Source organism: Dreissena polymorpha, chromosome 14, assembly GCF_020536995.1.
Source record: "Dreissena polymorpha isolate Duluth1 chromosome 14, UMN_Dpol_1.0, whole genome shotgun sequence".
Taxonomy (NCBI): domain Eukaryota; kingdom Metazoa; phylum Mollusca; class Bivalvia; order Myida; family Dreissenidae; genus Dreissena; species Dreissena polymorpha.
Genome location: NC_068368.1, coordinates 54994403 through 55017423, shown reverse-complemented (window position 1 = coordinate 55017423; position 23021 = coordinate 54994403).

Genomic DNA, 23021 nt, shown 5'->3' with positions numbered 1-23021 from the left:
GTTTACAGCAGTTAGTGTCGCCCCTGACCAAACTGCGCTGGACTGGAGCTACGCTGGCATTATATGACATAAGACCCATTTTCGCATGATATTACGTGGCCTGATTCTGTAATGAACTCATAATCTTCGATATACACATGCAAACTCACTTGCAAATCGGCATGTTCCTTTCCGTATCGAAACAAAGGGCTATAGCAATTGTCCAATGTTATTTGAAGAAAAGTATATTTTATATCCATCGCAGCAGTTGAAAATCTGGTGCCGTTATTTACCAGTCTGCAAGACCAACTGACGCATTGGCATACCAGCTGCATTAAGCACCATTACTCGAAAATGCCCTGCTTACCGTGCACGCAAGGACAATATAAATTTTATGTTCCCCAACATGTTTTGAAAAATAACCTGTTTATTTGTCAGTAAAAATGCTATTGGCCTATATATACCCGGATATGAATTATTTAGGGAAGAGACAGATATTGTTTCTAAATAAGATTAATGATGCATTCATTGAAATACATGATGTGTTAAAAAGATTCACGGACACGGTATAGCACAAGACTTTGATAAGTTAAGTATTGGTATAAATCAAGTTTGGTAACATAAAGGTATTGATTTCTGCCAATCGAGAATGAATATTATATTATCTCGTGCATAACGTGTTCGTTGAAAATCCCGTTTGAAGACAAAATATTGTGAATCATTGAAACAATACAGATTCTGTCATTGATCCGTATACGTTCATGGAATTCTTGCAATTCCAAGCTTATTTGTGAACGCTTCAAACACTGTGATAACATACACATCATTGAAATAAAATTTCTGAGTAGGCCGCTTTATTGCTCTCGCGAGATGCGGTATTATCGACATCTTTGTTATCTTGTTTACTAATTGAAAGTCAATATAATGATTGTTACTTATGATTTTAATTACTTTTAATACGTGTTGAACCACTCAAATTCATTATCATCGAAGAGCATTTATTAATACAAAAATCGTAATTAATACGGGCAAAAGCCCGCGAAGCGGGCGTTGACCGTTCATACATATGGAAATTTAAACATAAAATTACATAAGAATACCACATAGGGATGCGTCTCAAAAAATTTTGCCACGCGACATATATTTTCGCGATGCTATTTATGACTTTGAAAAAATCAAAACACTTTGACATATGCTAATTCACATGTAAATACATACCTCAGGAAAAATTATATCAAAGACATCATAATTGTGTAGCGAATCGCACTAAATATTCTCGCATTATTTGTTTTTCTTCGCAACCGTTCCAGAATTAAGTCATTACTCAATTATCTCCCCTGAGTACTCATCTTCAGTGGGTATAAGCCGAAGACTTGATCACTACATATATATATCTATATATCTGCTAAGTGTATGCAGTTTAGACTGTTATTTAAGAATTGCTAGGCAAGTTTTTTAGTGGCGACAAAATTTAAACTATTCAACAATAGTTTGCGAAAGAAAATTAGAAACCTGCAAGATACCTGTATTTATTAAATATTTTAATTGCGAAACAAGTATGTTGTTATGCTGTTACACATAATTATACATTGATAATAAATAAGAAGACAATTAGCGGTGTTGACGTTTTCCAACAGCAGAAATCATTCTTCTGATGAAGTCAGTGGTATACAGACGAAAGCTCCAGGTATGGCTTTCAATACGTAGTGTATGTTATTTGACAGTCTGAAACGTATTGTATTAAAAAAATCATGTCAAATGTGTCAATCAAAATTGATTTGACACATCACATGATTTTGATTAAGTTAAATCAGTGTACTGTATGCTAAATGCAACTGCTTTAGCAAGCTGTCAAGTTGAATTGAGACATTTGATGAAACAAACTGTTTCCTGCGTAGGACCAGTACATAGTGTCTATATCACGTACCATGACGTCGAAAGTCTACAAGACCTACTAGGTAGAACGAGAAATGTACTTCGACGTACAATTTTCACCGACCCTTGAGTGTTAGCCAATCAGAAGACACCTTACATCTGTCACTTTTAGAGATATTTGACATTGAACATTATTATTATTATTATTTATACCAAAATATGCGACTATCGACCGCTTACTCATAGATATTGTGCGTATTTATTGACCTGGCGTGTTCGAATTAACCTCTGACTTATGCAAGTTATGGTTATCACAAAATACGACCAAAGGGGAGGTTATTATACATTATTTATCCCGTTAATATTTGGTAACTGTTTGGTTACCGTTGGGAATTTTCTACACAGTAATGCGCTGGACGGTCGTGATACTCCGCCCCGCATGGTCCATAAATACTCACAATATGCTTAATAATTTTAATTTTAAAAAGGCAACAATTGAATCTTCTTCAAATTTGTATATAATGTATTTCAATGCATTAAATACTTGAAACTTTTATGTGTTGTTTTTTTGCCATTCTGATATTTTTATTCGTTTTGTCCTCAATTTAAAAAGAGATTTTAAACATTTATTATGAATAAATCTGAGGGAAAAGCGGCTCAAGAGACAAGTGTTTTCATTGGCTGTTCAGAAAACGTGTACGTCGAAGTACAAACATGTATGTCGAAGTACAAATTGTACTTTGACGTACAAATATATACTTCGAAGTGTATTTTATATTTATATGTCGACGTACAATTATTGTACTTCAACGTACATTTCTCTTTTTACCTTGTAGGTCTTCTTTACTTTCAACCAAAATGGTACGCCATAGTATGTCTTTATGGTTATCTTAAGAATGCTCCCACTAAATGGAACAATACAAAGACCTCCCAGTGACTAAGCCAGTTGCCAGACACCCCATCCACTATACCACAGCCACCGAACCAGCCTTAAATTCTTGTGGCTAGAAAACACAAAAATATAAGATGCTAGATCTTTAAGCTAGGAACATGTAACTCGTTTTAAGATTGATTTTGTTGGATGCATTACTTAACCATTGCAACAATTATAATATTTTGAACACAATCATGTGCATATATTTATTAAAAATACATGGTTATCAAAAAAACCTAAAAAGCTTTTGCCCGTAAATTAGGTAGCACCTATAATCATATTATTTAAGTACGTGAAACAGCTATATGTTTCACAAGTAAGTATATCAATTTACGTGAAAATATCAAATAGCAAACAACGTCAATATCGCGTACTAAAAGCTCTATTTGTTTAGCGATGAAATTAAAGACAAAACCGAGATTTGGATATGGAAACAAGTCCGTAAATATTATCAACAAACTCATGTTTGTCAGTAGAATGGGTAACATAATTATACCGCTCATTTTGAAATTTCTGTCATCGTGTAACCTTCCTGCCAATAATCAACCCCATAGAAAAATGTACCCATATTGGTTTTTTAATCTAATGATAGAAATTGACCGGAAAGAAAACAATAAAGGTTTATGTCATTAAGAACCTTACCTGGATAATTGAATTAATACAATTGCTTGATTTGTGTTTCAGATCGAACATTTATATTTGTTGATTTTTACCCTTTCGTTATCAATAAGGAGATGTCATAACGTACAGCGCAATTGTTTACCAAGTGCCAACAAGGGTAGCTTAGTGCAACGAACAAAATACGAAGCTTCGGATTTACAAAGCGTTCCACAGGTCAACGTGGTATTAAGTGCATTAGATGCGCACCTGTCATCGCTGATTAAAAATTAGTCTTCCATGGTTCGAACTTGAAACACATTTCTTAGTGTAAACATCCGCCGTTTATACAACTTACATGTTGACGCGACAATAAAATCATACACAGTAGCACGGGAAAAAAGTAAACAATACGCAAGTTTCGGTGAATTGATGTAAAATCCATGATCCATTTTTCCGCTTTTCCTATTTTTGGAAGATCATGAATTAAGTAAAGGCGACAATGGTTACAAGTACAGTTCAAATAACTTTGTGGGAATATTGCAGAATTGACAAAAATTGTCTCGCGTGGATTTAAGTTTGGATCACAGAAATGATATAAAGATAACATAAATAACATAAAAATGACATAAATACCATAAAAATAAAACGCACAAACGCATGAAGCAAACAAAAGCAGATTGTTCGTGGTATGAAATGATTATCTCAATATTGTTATATTTGACAATCTGTCATGTACAAGTAACTGATTTCTGTTTTATAAATTCTTAACTTGTTAGATGATACTTGAAAGACGCGCCATATTTGCATTATTGTCGAATGCGTCGAAAGCAAATTACATCATATGTTAACCACATTTGTATATACTGTACGCACATTTGTCTTTAAACATTACAGCTTTCTGCTTATTAAAACATAAATTTATCAACTCTTTTGTTGAAAAACAACAACAACACTTTAAACCAGTATCAAGCAAATTATTACCAAATATAAGTAACTATGCGACGAACGACACATGGATGCAATCAAATAAAGCTTCATATGTGCATTTCATTTTAAACACGCACATTGTTTGTTGTGTGTTAATTCGTTTATTTTGACTTTAATGACGAGTTAATTTTACGGAATGATTTTAAACAAACGAAGGAATCGTTCCAACGCAACGTTGTTACATTACCCATTTTTATTTTCCTCAACCGTAAATATCAGATCTCTTTCTATAATGAGGTATGAATGACTAAGAATAAAGTTATCTAGCTTCAGTCTGGTAAATATTATTGCCTTACAATTACTAAAAGAGCAAACGGTCATTGCATGTTTGCTGTCTTTTCTATATTTTCCAACGTTGCTCAAACATCTGCGTTCATATAAGCATCAGCAACAGAAGCAGAACCAGGTGCAGTAACAACATCAGCAACGACAGAAACATTATTATTAGCATCACCTCTTTTATTTTCACTTAAATCATCGTTATAAACGTCATTATCATCCTTCCATTCATTAAATTATCTTTATATTACAAAATCAAAACTTTGAGCTTCAGGATTGTCCAGGATTGAATAATTTTAAAATTCTGCTTCTTTATAACAACACTAATGGCAAAAATGCAATTGTAAACCTTTCATCAAAATTTCCCATTTTTTAATGCGTTCATTGGCTTAGCCTTAGATTTGAAATATCATACGTATACGTTAACGTTATTGTGCATTCACCGGCTGAATGTGGAATGTATATGTTCTAATGACATTATTATTTATGCAGGCAGTGATCGTATGTTTTTCTTATCAATTTTAAATGCTTTTCAGAACCATATCTAATGTTTAAAATGCCGCAGTTAATGAGGTAGTAATGACTTATAAGAGACCTGTGTCATCTGCATTTTTACTGATCAGTTACACACATTTCGCAGGGAATTCTCTCCGATGTCACAGGTTTCTAATGAGTAAAGCAGACAGCAGCGTGTAAAATACTTACTAAGAAATTACGTAACTGTTGATCGTGCATTCCGCGCATTTTTGGAATTCTCGGAATTCCATTCTCATGCCTTATAGAAACACTCATTATGTCCATTACTTGATTAACAGCCCTAAATGCGGTGTTAAGTTGTGATATCGATCCACATAAAGGCATTCCAAATCGATCCACCAACGTAAATAATCACAAAATAAACACAACTCACGCACTACGACGGGCGTCTGCCGGCTGCAGAAAAACGCAGATGCCACAGATGGTGATATTGACAACACCTTAAAAGGGTATATCACATTAACAATCAGTATTGTTTCAAATGTTTCACCCTCAAAAATTATGTTCCTTTTACAAAGCACCATTTACTAAAATATTGTTCATCATATTGTTTACAAGAATTAGTCTGTCATTTTCGCTGTCATGCGTGGCGACATTGTTTGTAAGAGTCCGATATGCAAAAATAAACCTACGTCTTCATGGCTCGGGGGCTGTTTGAGTAACCTCTCGCACCCCTCTAAAAATTGTGAAGAAGAAACACGTGTAAAAATATTATCCTGAGATTCATATATGTAAATAATGAGATAAATTTAAATACTGTTTTCAGATGCAAAACATAATCATGAAAGCAATAATTTTGAATGAGAGCTACCATGCGAAAGAGTTCCGATAAAAGCATCGAATTTTTTATCCGTACATTTAAATGTCACAACGGTTCAACGCCGTCCGTTCTCTTCATGGGAAATTAAAACGAATCACAGTTGGCTACCAAAACTCTTCAAATGAGTCACGTTCTTGGAAAACTGTACTTAATGCATGTGCGTAAAGTGTCATCCCATTTTAGCATGTGCCGTCCGCATATGCTTATCAGTTACGAACCTTTCAACGTTTATGGATTGTTTTCTTTAAAAAAAAAGTCTCTTCTTTACGAAAATCCAGTTTAGGCGGAAAGTTTCATACCTGAATAGCCGGTGCGAACTGCACAGGCTAATAAAAAAAGACACTTAACGCAAGTTCATTTAGCCCAGTTTTGCCAGAACGAGGCTAAAACAAACAAGTAAACACCCCTTTAATTAGTAGATATTGTCATGTGACAAAAAACGCGAGGCGTTAATTAATCGAACGTAAATTATTCGAATGCCTATACATTGTATAGACAGACTCAACAAAATTCCTCGTTCTTTATTTATTCTTAGCAGCAGCTCAGTGTATTTTCTTTCGGAGAATTAATGCTCCGTGTAATGATATGTTTTGCATATCAATAGACACATTGCATATTTCAATATCTTAAAATACCTTTGCACTTTTAGAACAGATATTATGGCTATACTGAACTAGCAATGTTAACTTCCTTTGATGCACGATGTAATAAGGTAATTTCTATAATATAATAAGTTGACGAGCCTATGTGCAAATAAGACGGCCGATGTGACGAATACTATCATTTTTTCACATATGTGAAAGCTATGATTTGTGAATAATATTCTCCAGCTTAATATTTGATGCTGCAATCACACAATTGTTGACCGTCCATAGCATTTGTTTCGTTCGTAGTATCATAAAGAACATCTTAAATAGTTGATTTGACTTATGCACGCTACATCTCCTTGCCTCGTAAATAAATAGTAGTGATCTATGTTATTTCAATGAAAGTACTTAAAGTTATATGCCAAGTCTACATGACCAAGCGGCGAATATCGACCTTTAAGCATCGATGAGTCAGAATACTAGGAGGGACGTATATACGGTGGCAATGCTATTAATTGTTTAAGTGCTAATTAAGAACTTTTTTTGACTCCGCTTATAAGCGTCGAGTTTGAAGTATGGTTGTTTTCCGAAGTCTTATAAATCAATCTGCAAAAGAAGTGGAGATTTATATAAAATGATGTGGATTATCTAATGGAGTTGGAGCTGGAGTTCAAACCTGCGTTCTTTTTTTGGTAAACCAATTAGAGCGAAATAGTGGAGAAAGCAAAGACATTACCTCAGCTTAGATCTCAATTCACGTGCTAACTGTGCTTATGATGCCATTGCACAAGTTTATTCAGAGCAATAAAAGACGACACAAACATACATAAATCAAGACGAGAAGAAAGCAACACTTTTTAATCACGCCAAGATGGTGGAAGATTGTAGGGTTATTCGGTGTTAGGAAAATTATTTACATAAAAGAAGAACTGTCAGATGAATGCAAAGACGATTGTTACATGTTACGTTTTGATGAGTGTTTGCGTCTATAAACAGGCGTGTGTTATTAAATGGCACAATGCAAATTGGCATTTAAAGCTTGGTAGAGATAATGTATTATGCTTTGCAGGTAATAATTGAGGGAATGATGATGGAATGTTGATGCATAGAACCATATGCGTGTAAATAGAATTATTCCATGAAATAAAAGGCATATGACAAATACTTACCGGTATTAAACTTAGATAAAATTTGAGTAATATATAATAAACATATATACATGCAATTGTATTGAAAACAAGAATTATCAATTTGCGGATTTATGTTTTCGCCAGTATTTACCAATCTTCGTATGCATTACGAGGTCTTGACAAGCGATTCATAAATGAACAATGACGAGATGAAATTTCATAATTCTTATCCTAGTACAGATTTCTTTTGTGGATGAAAGTAAGTGCATCATAAATACATCAAACAAACTTACAAAATCCAAATCGCCCCACTTTCCGGACAAAACAACTATGGTATGTTGAACACTGAACCGACGTGCGTTAGCATCAATATCACGCATCATTTCCCATGCACCAGGCGAACCGAGGCATCGATAGATCGCTAACCACACTGACACGCGCTTGTGGTTAATGGAACAGGGGTAGCGTGCACTTTTGTGGTGCGCTCTCTGTTTGTAAACGTCGCGCGATGATGAAATTGCATTATATACTTGCTGCACATGCGCGATGAGTGACATTATTATGCATGAGAATACCGCGTAGTTGAAATCCTTGTTAATGCATGTTTTCAACAGCAGCAACAACAACAACAACAACAACAATCTAATCCCCAGGTACAAAACAAGCTGACCCATGGCATGAACTAATGGGCTCGCGGGAGTCAGGGAGGAAATTTCTCTTCTGCTTCATGGCTTTTTTAATTTGTGTGTATTGTGTAATACAAACAATCTAGAAAATTTTACAATTTAGGTTCGGGGCTTTATGGATTTTAAATTGACTTACGTCCAACCTGTGTTGTTCAAAATTTTTCAGGTAATATATATTAAAGCAACCCCCTGTAGAACGTGTTCCGAAACCCATCCATTGTCCGCATCAGTTATAATACCCACTTTTCAGACAATTACCATCGTTAGTGTTTATTATTAACGGATGATAAGTGGAATTGGCAATGCATGGTTGTTCTACCCGGCCTTCTGCATCGTATCAAATACGTTCCAGAAGGGTTGCTTAAATTGGCGAACGTCTCAAGCCGGTATTCGCGTTCCAGACGGCAGGAACTCTTGTGCACGTGGTCACGTGTAACACACGGTGCATTTGTGGCGCATTCTCTTTAGACAGAATGTTTACAAGGTTGTTGGTATTACACATTTTTGTCTTGACATGAAAATATCGATGTGTTTGGAATTTTATCGCATTTGCCTAAACCGAAGCAGACGTGATTCTCGATGCATGTACAGAAAGATCACATCAGGATGTAATGATAATAATAACGAAAAAGAAGAGGACCAAAAAGATTAAAAAGGATAACGAAAGATTGCATATATCTCAGTAGCTGTATACGTTTGGATAGTCTTTGACTGAAAGCAAACGTTCATAAATCAAGTATTGCGGTGGGCGCATCGACATTCAAAATAATTCATTGTAACCGTCGATGAAGATTTAGACTAATTTAAACATGCTCGTGCCTTAAATTGACGGTAATCATTGATTTAACTCGTTTGTTAAACATGAAATGAACAACCAGCCTTGACGTTTGATCTGTCAGCGCGCACGGACACTTCGATCAGTGATTAATTACAGTGCTATTGAAAACGAGGCTTAATTTCACGCGTAATTGTTTTCAAGTTATTAATATCTGATCAATGATTGTAATCTCACTATTTGCAATTCTAATGGTCATTTCAAAATTGAGTTGCTTTCATGTAGTTGTTTTAATAAAATAGAAACTGATGGTCTTAAAGATACGTTTAAATATGACGGTATATTTAAAAAGAACTGTTTTTAGTTATTCTAATGGCAGTGATGATAACGATTCGCATGACAGTTATCTTGAGTTATGAATCCTTTGATATAAGATTATATCAAACATGGCGCATTGCAATAGTCGTCGGTAGCGGACACATGTTAATAATTTAACGATTAAAAAAAGTAAAAACAACCGACGTGAAAAATAACTATAATAAATATGAGATTGAAAATAGAAAATTATTCACAGTTTTGTTTGGAAAAAGAAATATATAAATGAGCTCATACCTCTGTAAGCATGTACAGACATTAATAGTTCTATACAGGGTCTCAGAATCCTAGGTAATTTTCTATATCATTGTTTTTCTTTCCGCGATCAAATTTATTCAACCGCTCATTAATGATTCTATTTTATTTGGTATGTGTGGGACACAGATGACTGAATGCTGGGTGGAGACGATCCCATTAAGAAGAGTTATGTACAGTCCTCTGTTCTCATTATTATTACAATATGGTATGCTACGACATCACACCCATCTGCCGGGTCATCATTAATGTTTCCAATCTTTGTTTATTGTGAGATCTGTGAACGCTGTAGTCTACCAGATTCTTCAGTACCGTAATGGCAGCGGGTCACGTGATAGCCAACATGGCGGCGGTCAATTTATAGATTTTGGGATTGTCTATACCATACACACTATTTATTATCATGCATTACACGCGAATTAAAAAAAAACCCGGACCAATAACGATGGCCGGCCTAAAGATGCGCTAAACATGGGCTATTGATTTGTTTGTTTTCTTTATTTTTTGGATTTCCGCATCTTTTACTAAACTTAAGTTATATAACGAATATTGGTTAACATATACCTTTTCGTGAAAACCGTGCTAAATGGTCGACCATTACCCGATGTACTCATAGCAATAACTCCATTCCGATGACATGAAGTAAAGGGGGGGGGGAGGGGTATCGACAAGTTGACCGTATCGCTTACAAAATTTGTGGACTTGGAAATCGAACCATCGATATCCGTATTGATACTCAAACGTACTCCTGAATGAGCTTTAGCCGTGACCGACATTTAAAAAAATAAATATTTTCGTACGTTAAATAAAGCAGTCGGCTTCAACCTATTTTGATACATGTAACTGTTGTTATTCCCTATATCTATTTTCCCACAGTATTTACCGGCATGCACCTGGCGCGAACACGTTAAGGGCTATCTGCCAAACCTCTTCAATCTTATTTACGCAACATAAGAAGACTATTGGTGTTGCATCAATTCGCATACATGTCATATTCACAAAGCGATTTGTATTTACATGTACTTTCAGTGCGCTTTAAGTATTGTTGATGATAGTTGTGTTGTGGTGGGTGAGTTTTTTTTAGAGTGGTCGTCGTCGGTGTAATTGTTGTTGCAGTTGTTAGCGCATGAATATAACGTTTGCTTACGGCGGTTCAACAATAATTTCATTTTCATTTTAAGCACCGAACAAATGCATACGTAATTGAAACAAACCGTCTCAATAATTATATTCTGTATTTACTCATAACAACCTGTTCTTTGATGTTTGTTTTTCAGACGTCTATATACAATATACATCACACGCGTGATGCAGTTTTATGATTTTCTTGCTATATGAGATCAATACAATAAGATCAAAGACGATACGAATAGGTGCGTCTGGAAATATTATTTTCGCCGGATTCTTATTGCGTCTGCACTTAATAACTGTCTGCAAAATGGGAGACATAATGACATGGTTGTCTGATATCATTTTTCATGAGATTAGCGATCAAATTAAACACAAATTTCAACTGATGTCGTTGTTACATATATTGCTGAATGAAACTTTGTACTTTTCTTCGTGTTTTTTCATGTAATCCAGTAACCCCAATAGACATGCGCTGAATGTTGGAGTAACCAGAAATAGAAAGTTTTTTTATAACAAAAATCTAAGAACAAATATAACCCACAATTATATTAATAGTTTATAACATTTTAAGCGAAATTTGAAGCAAAGTCAAAGAGAATTCGTTTGTTTAACGCAAACTAAGTAACCAAAAAATAACGTTTGGATATACTTATATTTAACGCAACACTTTTCAAACTTAAATATTTCAGATATAAGTTCAGATTTTTCATGTTAATCATATTTATTACGAATGTTAAAAATGTTACTCATATTTGTTAATACGGAATTAAACTTAAGACCAAACAAAGTATTAAGGGGGGGGGGGGGGAGAAAGAGAGCTTTATTTCTACATTCTAACTACAGCTCCAAGTACAAAATGCGCGCTCAAGTGCATAAAATATCTAAGTATAAAGCGCGCGCTGACCGTACACAACAGTTAAGAATGCGCGCTCAAAAGAACATAAATCAAATAGTAGTATGCGCCAACAAATACCATGCGAAAGTTACAACTATAACATCCAATTGGTAGCGCTGAGTGATACATGTGAATTCCAGTAATGATCTATGACAAAGCGAAGGTACGCACATTCAATGATACTCAAATACAATTATATCAAGCTCGTTATGTTCCACATAACATAAATCAACAATGAGATAAAAGCACTGTATTAACCTCATTGTTTGACTATTGACCTTCACCATAAACATACATTGTTTGACTATAATTCCCCATAGTAGAATTGCTCGAGCTCATCATAATTAAACTAGGGAGGGTGGGTGGGAGAGACGTGCAAGCACTTTGAGCTGTGCGCACTGACTGCCTGAACGGACTGCATGCTGGACAGAGCGCGGCTACTGACCCGCGGTCTCAAAGGTGGTGCTAGCAGGACATTAGCCGGCTTGTCATCATTCATACTGGTTAATACCGAAAAATATCATTTAAACAATATTATAAAAATCATATGCATCCTGCAGTGAGCGATTGGTGAAAACTGAGAAGTTACTCGGCTGTAAGGACTTCCGGTTTTGCGCATAGCTTGTAACAACAAACCGAACGTAACAATACATTTGTAACCTCATTACTTCACCGTGCTTTTTCCTCTCTTAACGATATTATTAACAAACCTTTATATTGTAATATCTAGACACGTCTGTCTAAATTGTCAGGAATGAACAAAAGACCGAGTAGAGGTTTAACAAATCTATTCAAATCGTAGAACGAGACTTTAGAAGTTTAGTTTAAAAAAATAAACAAGTATGAGTATGATGAAGGCGCGCAGCATCACTGTCAGCCGGTTAGTTTTTTAAATAAATTAAAATACTTAAGAGTTTATAGAACTATTCCCTACCATTATGTTGACTTCAGATTAAACTGGTAGGTTTCCGACTTTAAATGGCATAGATTTTGAGTCAGTGACCGAGGTTACATATCCGTGATGCTGCGCGCTATTTATAGTGAAGATGCTTTAGGATTCCGACACTTAGGCGTCTCGACCAATCAACGAGCACTTAGGAATTCCTTAACCAATGAAATAAGTTTACAAAGAACCTAAACAGCATTTCGGAATCCTATATTCACAAAGTAAGTCAATAATATGATTTGTAACATTATAAAAAGCAATTCATATTCAAACACATTAAATTAATACATCATATTAGGCAGTAATGTTCTGCATTTAAAGTCTGTTTAACAGTTTAATAATACAATGAAAACACGAAACTATACGATGCATAGGCTTTCTAGGCATAACAAAATAGTTCCAAAGCATTTGCAACTGGAACATAACATTACCAAATGCAATATACAAATGCATCCTAAGATTAATAATACAAGTGAAAACCATTAATTTTGAAGAATAATAATTAGGAAAAACAAATTATATTGTGCAATTGAAAATGTAGGTTGTATTCCTACATAGCTCGCTGACAGCGTCATAGTTAACAAACATGGAGCGTATTTTTGGATTGGAATTACTGTGTTGTGATAAACAATGGATTTTTAGCAGGTATCTGGAGTTAATAAAACATGTGTAAGTAAATTTAATTGTTAATATAATAATAATATATAATATCATAACTATTACATATTACAATATTATGCGAATGGACACACAAGAGGTGACACAATACGCATAATAAAATAATAGCGTGATGGTCATGACAATTTTACAAACAACAGCCAACCATCTGCTCTTAGAGAGCCATTCGTCACCTAAGGAACTAGGGCTCCGCATTCCGCGAAGACAACGATACATCTCAGGTCTGTCGCGTGTTATTCTTCTGACGTATACTCGGGTTTCTCATGATAGCGCCTGCACGTGAAACGTGAAACGTTTGCACGTGCTGAGAACACAGTTATCATTTATCGTTAATTAAATTGTAAGATGATTCCAGTATGTTCACAATTACCATTCATTACCTGCTAACTTAGAAGGTAGTGTTGCGTATAAATGGGCTATAATAATATAATGAAATTACGTAATGTGTTTCGAATGAGACCATCGATAATGACAATGCTTGAAATTAACATATTTTTTGAGTCCCCTTGATTTTTCTAAACCTACGATTAAGAAGGGATCTATACAAACAATATAGGTATAGGTTCCTGGATGAAGACATGAAATGTGTGTGTATTTCGAAGTTTATAAGGTCCCTATGTTCATTGAGACTGCATGCATTACCGACGAACCGTCATCCCTGCCTAATTTACGTACTACCATCTCGGGAAATGGGACTAATTTTGAATTGAAGCTGTAATGTCGAGATTTTCTGATTTTTGCGGGAGGTATTATGCCATATTGGAAAATGGAGTACCCGGTGGCAAAACCATCAAAGCTCACATACGCCCGGAGCGGGGAACCAACCTAGTCGCTCTAGTGCGGAGCGCATTTGCCAGCCACTGCGCTAACAGGACAGCCAACAGGTGCGTGAAGTTGGCTCGCCGTTCGACGTTCGACATTAGTTCAACATTCAAATAACCGAATGTCGAGCTGGCTCGGCATTCCAGCTCGACATTCAGTTCGGCATTCGCATACAGTGTTGTATGCTTATTTTCGAATGTCGAGCTGGCTCGGCATTCCAGCTCGACATTCAGTTCGACATTTGGATATAGTGTTGTACAATTTTTTTTTTGAATGTCGAGCTGGCTCGGCATTCCAGCTCGACATTCAGTTCGGCATTCGCAAATAGTGTTGTATGCTTATTTTCGAATGTCGAGCTGGCTCGGCATTCCAGCTCGACATTCAGTTCGACATTCGGAGATAATGTTGTTCAATAATTTTTGAATGACGAGCTGACTCGGCATTCCAGCTCGACATTCAGTTCGACATTCGGAGAAAGTGTTGTTCAATAATTTTTGAATGACGAGTTGGCTCAGCATTTCAGCTCGACATTCAGTTCGACATTCGGATATAGTGTTGTACAATAATTTTTGAATGACGAGCTGGCTCGGCATTCCAGCTCGACATTCAGTTCGACATTCGGAGAAAGTGTTGTACAATTTTTTTTGAATGACGAGCTGGCTCGGCATTCCAGCTCGACATTCAGTTCGGCATTCGCAAATAGTGTTGTATGCTTATTTTTGAATGTCGAGCTGGCTCGGCATTCCAGCTCGACATTCAGTTCGACATTCGGATATGGTGTTGTACAATAATTTTTGAATGTCGAGCTGGCTCGGCATTCCAGCTCGACATTCAGTTCTGCATTCGCAAATAGTGTTGCATGCTTATTTTCGAATGTCGAGCTGGCTCGGCATTCCAGCTCGACATTCAGTTCGGCATTCGCATATAGTGTTGTATGCTTATTTTTGAATGACGAGCTGGCTCGGCATTCCAGCTCGACTTTCAGCTCGACATTCGGAGATAGTGTTGTAAAATGATTTTTGAATGTCAAGCTGGCTCGGCATTCCAGCTCGACATTCAGTTCGGCATTCGCAAATAGTGTTGTATGCTTATTTTTGAATGACGAGCTGGCTCGGCATTCCAGCTCGACATTCAGTTCGAAATTCGGATATACTGTTGTACATTTTTTTTTTATAATGTCGAGCTGGCTCGGCATTCCAGCTCGACATTCAGTTCGACATTCGGATATAGTGTTGTACAATAATTTTTAAATGGCGAGCTGACCGATGGACGACCAACCGAAGACCGATGGACGACCATTGGACGGGAGAGGGATAACCGATGGACGACCGACAGAAAGATAAGGGACGACCGATGGACAACCGATTGGCGACCGATGGACGACCGATGGACGGGAGAGGGATAACCGATGGACGACCGACAGAAAGATAAGGGAAGACCGATGGACGGCCGATGGACGACCGATGGACGACCGATGGACGACCCATCTATGACCGATGGACGACCGATGGACGACGGATGGACGACCGAAGGACGACCGAAGGACAACCAATGGACGACCGACAGAAAGATAAGGGACGACCGATGGACAACCGATTGGCGACCGATGGACGGGAGAGGGATAACCGATGGACGACCGACAGAAAGATAAGGGACGACCGATGGACGACCGATGGACGACCGATGGACGACCGATGGGCGACCGATGAACGACCCATCGATGACCGATGTACGACCGATGGACGACGGATGGACGACCGAAGGACGACCGAAGGACGACCGAAGGACAACCGATGGACGACCGACAGAAATATAAGGGACGACCGATGGACAACCGATTGGCGACCGATGGACGACCGATGGACGGGAGAGGGATAACCGTTGGACGACCGACAGAAAGATAAGGGACGACCGATGGACGACCGATGGGCGACCGATGGACGACTGATGGACGACCCATTGATGACCGATGGACGACGGATGGACGACCGAAGGACGACCGAAGGACGACCGAAGGACGAACGATGTACAACCGATGGACGTCCGACGGACGACCGATGGACGACCAACCGTTGGACCAGGGATGACCATCGGTCGTCCATCGGTCGTCCTTCGGTCGCCCCTCGTCCATCTGTTGGTCGTCCATCGGTCGTCCATTGTCTGCCCTTGTCCGTCCGTTGCTCGTCCATCTGTCGTCCCTTATCTTTCTGTCGGTCGTCCATCGGTTATCCCTCTCCCGTCCATCGGTCGCCAATCGGTCGGCCATCGGTCGTCCCTTATCTTTCTGTCAGTCGTCCATCGGCCGTCCATCGGTCGTCCATCGGTCGTCCCTTATCTTTCTGTCGGTCGTTTATCGGTCGTCCTTCGGCCGTCCATCGGCCGTCCATCGGCCGTCCATCAGTCGTCCATCGGTCGTCCCTCGGTCGTCGCTCGGCCAACTGTCGGCCGTCCATCGGTCGTCAATCGGCCGTCCATCGGTCGTCCCTAGTCCAATTGCTGGCCGTCCATCGGTCGTTCATTGTCTGCCCTTGTCCGTCCGTTGATCATCCATCGGTCGTCCCTTATCTTTATGTCGGTCGTCCATCGGTTATCCCTCTCCCATCCATCGGTCGTCCATCGGTCGCCAATCGGTCGTCCATCGGTCGTCCCTTATCTTTCTGTCGGTCGTCCATCGGTTATCCCTCCCCCGTCCGTCGGTCGTCCATCGGTCTTCGGTTGGTCGACCGGTCAGCTCGACATTTAAAAATTATTGTACAACACTATATTCGAATGTCGAACTGACTGTCGAGCTGAAAAGCCGAGCCAGCTCGACATTCAAAAAAAATGTTCAACATTATATCCGAATGTCGAACTGAATGTCGAGCTGGAATGCCGAGCCAGCTCGACATTCGAAAATAAGCATACAATACTATATGCGAATGTCGAACTGAATGTCGAGCTGGAATGCCGAGCCAGCTCGACATTCGAAAATAAGCATACAACACTATTTGCGAATGCCGAACTGAATGTCGAGCTGGAATGCCGAGCCAGCTCCACTTTCAAAAAACATTGTACAACACTATCTTCGAATGTCGAACTGAATGTCGAGCTGGAATGCCGAGCCAGCACGACATTCGAAAATAAGCATACAACACTGTATGCGAATGCCGAACTGAATGTCGAGCTGGAATGCCGAGCCAGCTCGACATTCGAAAATAAGCATACAACACTATATGCGAATGCCGAACTGAATGTCGAGCTGGAATGCCGAGCCAGCTCGACATTCGAAAATAAGCATACAACACTATATGCGAATGCCGAACTGAATGTCGAGCTGGAATGCCGAGCCAGCTCAACATTCAAAAATTATAGTACAACACTATATCCGAATGTCGAACTGAATGTCGAGCTGGAATGCCGAGCCAGCTCGTCATTCAAAAATTATTGTACAACTTTATATCCGAATGTCGAGCTGAATGTCGAGCTGGAATGCCGAGCCAGCTCGTCATTAAAAAATTATTGTACAACACTTTCTCCGAATGTAGAACTGAATGTCGAGCTGGAATGCCGAGCCAGCTCGTCATTCAAAAATAAGCATACAACACTGTATGCGAATGCCGAACTGAATGTCGAGCTGGAATGCCGAGCCAGCTCGACATTCAAAAAACATTGTACAACACTATCTTCGAATGTCGAACTGAATGTCGAGCTGGAATGCCGAGCCAGCTCGACATTCGAAAATGATCATACAACACTGTATGCGAATGCCGAACTGAATGTCGAGCTGGAATGCCGAGCCAGCTCGACATTCAAATATTATTGTACAACTTTAAATCCGAATGTCGAGCTGAATGTCGAGCTGGAATGCCGAGCCAGCTCGTCATTAAAAAATTATTGTACAACACTTTCTCCGAATGTCGAACTAAATGTCGAGCTGGAATGCCGAGCCAGCTCGTCATTCAAAAATAAGCATTCAACACTATTTGCGAATGCCGAACTGAATGTCGAGCTGGAATGCCGAGCCAGCTCGACATTCAAAAAACATTGTACAACACTATCTTCGAATGTCGTACTGAATGTCGAGCTGGAATGCCGAGCCAGCTCGACATTCGAAAATAAGCATACAACACTATATGCGAATGCCGAACTGAATGTCGAGCTGGAATGCCGAGCCAGCTCCACATTCAAAAATTATAGTACAACACTATATCCGAATGTCGAACTGAATGTCGAGCTGGAATGCCGAGCCAGCTCGTCATTCAAAAGTATTGTGCAACTTTAAATCCGAATGTCGAGCTGAATGTCGAGCTGGAATGCCGAGCCAGCTCGTCATTAAAAAATTATTGTACAACACTTTCTCCGAATGTCGAACTAAATGTCGAGCTGGAATGCCGAGCCAGCTCGTCATTGAAAAAAAAGCATACAACACTATTTGCGAATGCCGAACTGAATGTCGAGCTGGAATGCCGAGCCAGCTCGACATTCAAAAAACATTGTACAACACTATCTTCGAATGTCGTACTGAATGTCGAGCTGGAATGCCGAGCCAGCTCGACATTCGAAAATAAGCATACAACACTGTATGCGAATGCCGAACTGAATGTCGAGCTGGAATGCCGAGCCAGCTCGACATTCGAAAATAAGCATACAACACTATATGCGAATGCCGAACTGAATGTCGAGCTGGAATGCCGAGCCAGCTCGACATTCAAAAAGTATTGCTCAACACTTTCTCCGAATGTCGAACTGAATGTCGAGCTGGAATGCCGAGCCAGCTCGACATTCGAAAATAAGCATACAATACTATATGCGAATGCCGAACTGAATGTCGAGCTGGAATGCCGAGCCAGCTCGACATTCGAAAATAAGCATACAACACTATATGCGAATGCCGAACTGAATGTCGAGCTGGAATGCCGAGCCAGCTCGACATTCGAAAATAAGCATACAACACTATTTGCGAATGCCGAACTGAATGTCGAGCTGGAATGCCGAGCCAGCTCGACATACAAAAAACATTGTACAACACTTTCTCCGAATGTCGAACTGAATGTCAAGCTGGAATGCCGAGCCAGCTCGTCATTCAAAAATAAGCATACAACACTATTTGCGAATGCCGAACTGAATGTCGAGCTGGAATGCCGAGCCAGCTCGACATTCAAAAAACATTGTACAACACTATCTTCGAATGTCGAACTGAATGTCGAGCTGGAATGCCGAGCCAGCTCGACATTCGAAAATAAGCATACAACACTATGCGAATGCCGAACTGAATGTCGAGCTGGAATGCCGAGCCAGCTCCACATTCAAAAATTATTGTACAACACTATATCCGAATGTCGAACTGAATGTCGAGCTGGAATGCCGAGCCAGCTCCACATTCAAAAATTATTGTACAACACTATATCCGAATGTCGACCTGAATGTCGAGCTGGAATGCCGAGCCAGCTCGACATTCAAAAAGTATTATTCAACACTTTCTCCGAATGTCGAACTGAATGTCCCGCTGGAATGCCGAGCCAGCTCGACATTCGAAAATAAGCATACAACACTGTATGCGAATGCCGAACTGAATGTCGAGCTGGAATGCCGAGCCAGCTCGACATTCGAAAATAAGCATACAACACTATATGCGAATGCCGAACTGAATGTCGAGCTGGAATGTCGAGCCAGCTCGACATTCAAAAATAAGCATACAACATTATATGCGAATGCCGAACTGAATGTCGAGCTGGAATGCCGAGCCAGCTCGACATTCGGTAATTTGAATGTTGAACTAATGTCGAACGTCGAACGGCGAGCCAACTTCACGCACCTACAGCCAACATGAGAAAGTCGGTCGAAATCATTGCACATTTTATTCATGGCAGTGGCACAAGTTCAAGCAAATGTGAACTTGCAAAAATCGCCAAATTTAATCTCATACTGGGAGCTTACTTGTGTATTATTCATTTTCCGACTTACATTAGAACACATATGTCATGCTATTGTAGCATAGTATGCTTTTGATCTGTTTGACAATTTACGGTTTGCACAACGGTATCAGGAATCCAGGTACACTTCCGCTTTAATCGGATCTTAGAACTCGAGAGGAGTATGCGCTTTAGAATATAAATAACAAATCACATGTTGAAAGGTTTATCTACTTAAATTAATGCCATAATTCTTTCAGTTTCCGTTGTGTGAAGTAAGCTAATGCGAAGTGAATTGTCACCGGAATTGTACAAGATTCGTAATTCTATTTTCTGGGAAACATATTAATGCAATCAAAGCGCAGAGAGTCAATTCAATTAAAGAACGCGTAACGGTCCGTAATTGATACGGTTTTATTAATATTTACTGTCCGCAATGTTTCAGCGCTTTTTGACAGAAGTCTGATTTCGAATCCGAAAGCCGTAAAACAGACCCGTTCTGTTGGTGTGGATTTCGTTATTTTGTCATGTTCGCGACGAAATTTTCCCTTTTAATATTGTTTTATGATTTGAAAAGCAATCCAGTCCGTTGCATCGGGAAAGGTTGCGTAAAATAATGGTGACAGACTTTCCGCTCGTGCAGTAATTTATGAAAATGCAAGTATTTCCGTTGTGCCGCCATTGATCCGCATTAATGATAATAAATAACGGTCGAAAAGACAAAAACGACGTGCTCTGGATAATTACGGAGTAATTATAAACTTCCACATCTGCATGTCTTGTAATTCTCGTGATATTTGTTGCGTAATTGTTGTTTCCCTAGAAATGCCTTACTGACCAAATTCACGGAGAACTATAACACCATTATTGCGTCTTCAGTGGTTTTCTTCATTTTAGCGTGGGAAAAACTGGCGCACATAACACGATACGCATATGATAGACCTATTAAAAATTGACTCGATCCTTCGTAGATATGTACAGTTCGTCTGCAATCAAAATAAATACTGCGTTTTTAGTGTCAATCCAGTTTTGGTGTCAAAGACTTTTTTGTCCACACCCAAGTGCGTTACAATTTTAAATATGATTTGTGAAACGGAACGCACTTTGGTTATTTTCGCCATACCTCATCATTACATGTCTGATGATATACAAATCGACATTATTACCATCATTTATACTACAATTATTATTGCAGCCAACACCACAATCATAATCATTATCACATCATGATCATCAACATCGTCATCATCAGCATCGTCGTTGATGTCGTCAGTATCATAATGATGTCGCAATTATGCAACCCCTACAAACCATTACGCCATGCTTAAATCAGCCACATGTTACATTAAATGGCATTAGACAAATAGTCCATTATGCTAAAGTTCTCAGGTTATCTGCGAAGACAGACTAAAATGAATACACAACATGTGTTTCTGTGTCATACTTTACTATTTTGATGTATCGTTTAAGCTGACAGCCCGAAAACGGAACGCGTAAAAAATGATACTCTCAAGACGCCCATTTATTTAACTGACCCCTCAATCCATCATGCACTTAGCAGCCAGGTACAAAAAAGCAGCCGGAATTCATGTCGACCAATTTACAAAATGCGTGATTGATGTGTCTCTGATTTTGTTATTTGTTGATCAGCAATGAAGTCGTATACCTGTTGATACAACTGTTGCTCATGACGCATGATCGGAATTAATACGCCATTTCCGAAAGTCGTAAGTAATACGTCATCTTCCGGTAGTATTCGGTTATTCGCTGTTTTAATAAATGCACGGTTATGCGTATTAATATGGAGTATTTATTAGTCAGTTACTTATTTCTTTAACAACATAGCCGCGTCCCCACGATATTTTATATTCGCATAAATATCTGAGATACTGTTAACTCATAAAACAAATAAACGTCCCAACCCGCAAACAACGCTTGTAAGAAATATAACAACACCGTAAAAATACAATACAGAAATCAATCAGACTTTTAGTTATTTTATAACAGAAAATGATAATAAATGTTTTCGAATTGTATGCAAATTTGATAATTTTAAGTATGCATTTTTATATTTTGCATGCTAATTTCTGAAATTTTTGTAATTCAATTGTTTTTAAAAACAGATTCAGTTAAAATGTTGTTGTGAAGTAGTTGAAAATGAATACATAACTGCGTGTCTTTCATTCCAGATTATAATGAAATTCAGTACAATAATCGTTGCACTTGCAAGCGGCCATATTGGATATTTTGATTGGCTTGAACTGATCGCCAGTCGACTAATCAGCATCGTTGAAACAACGCAGTAATTTTTCACCGCCCGAGTAGTAATCCACGTTTGATCGATACGATACAATATCCAGTTATGGGGATTTCTTTTCATCCCACCCAGCGTCAATGTGCAACTAATTTTCCTTAATTTACCGTTACTTGTGGCTCATTACTGCATCTTTCCGACCATATGTCGATTGGGTTAGACATGACAGGTTGAAGGATTGTTAACCACTCTCGAATGAGATTTTCTAAGCACCGTCGGCGGTATTTAATTTTAATCAAAATAATCGGCTCTATATAGATAGTAATTTCTAAGCACTTTTTTTTAATTATTGCATGTACAAGTGTTCATATTATAAATGATCGGATTAATTTTTTAAACACATTTAAATGTTTCAATTATTCTCAAAGAAATCTACAGTTCACTGTTTTCAACTTCGGTCACATATGCGAACGCTATCAATTAAAATCAAGAGAAATTCACGTGACAAAGGGTCAACAAAAGTTCAGTAGCTATTTTACAATGCAATGACCCCATTATCATTGATCTAACATCTGGGAGGATTTT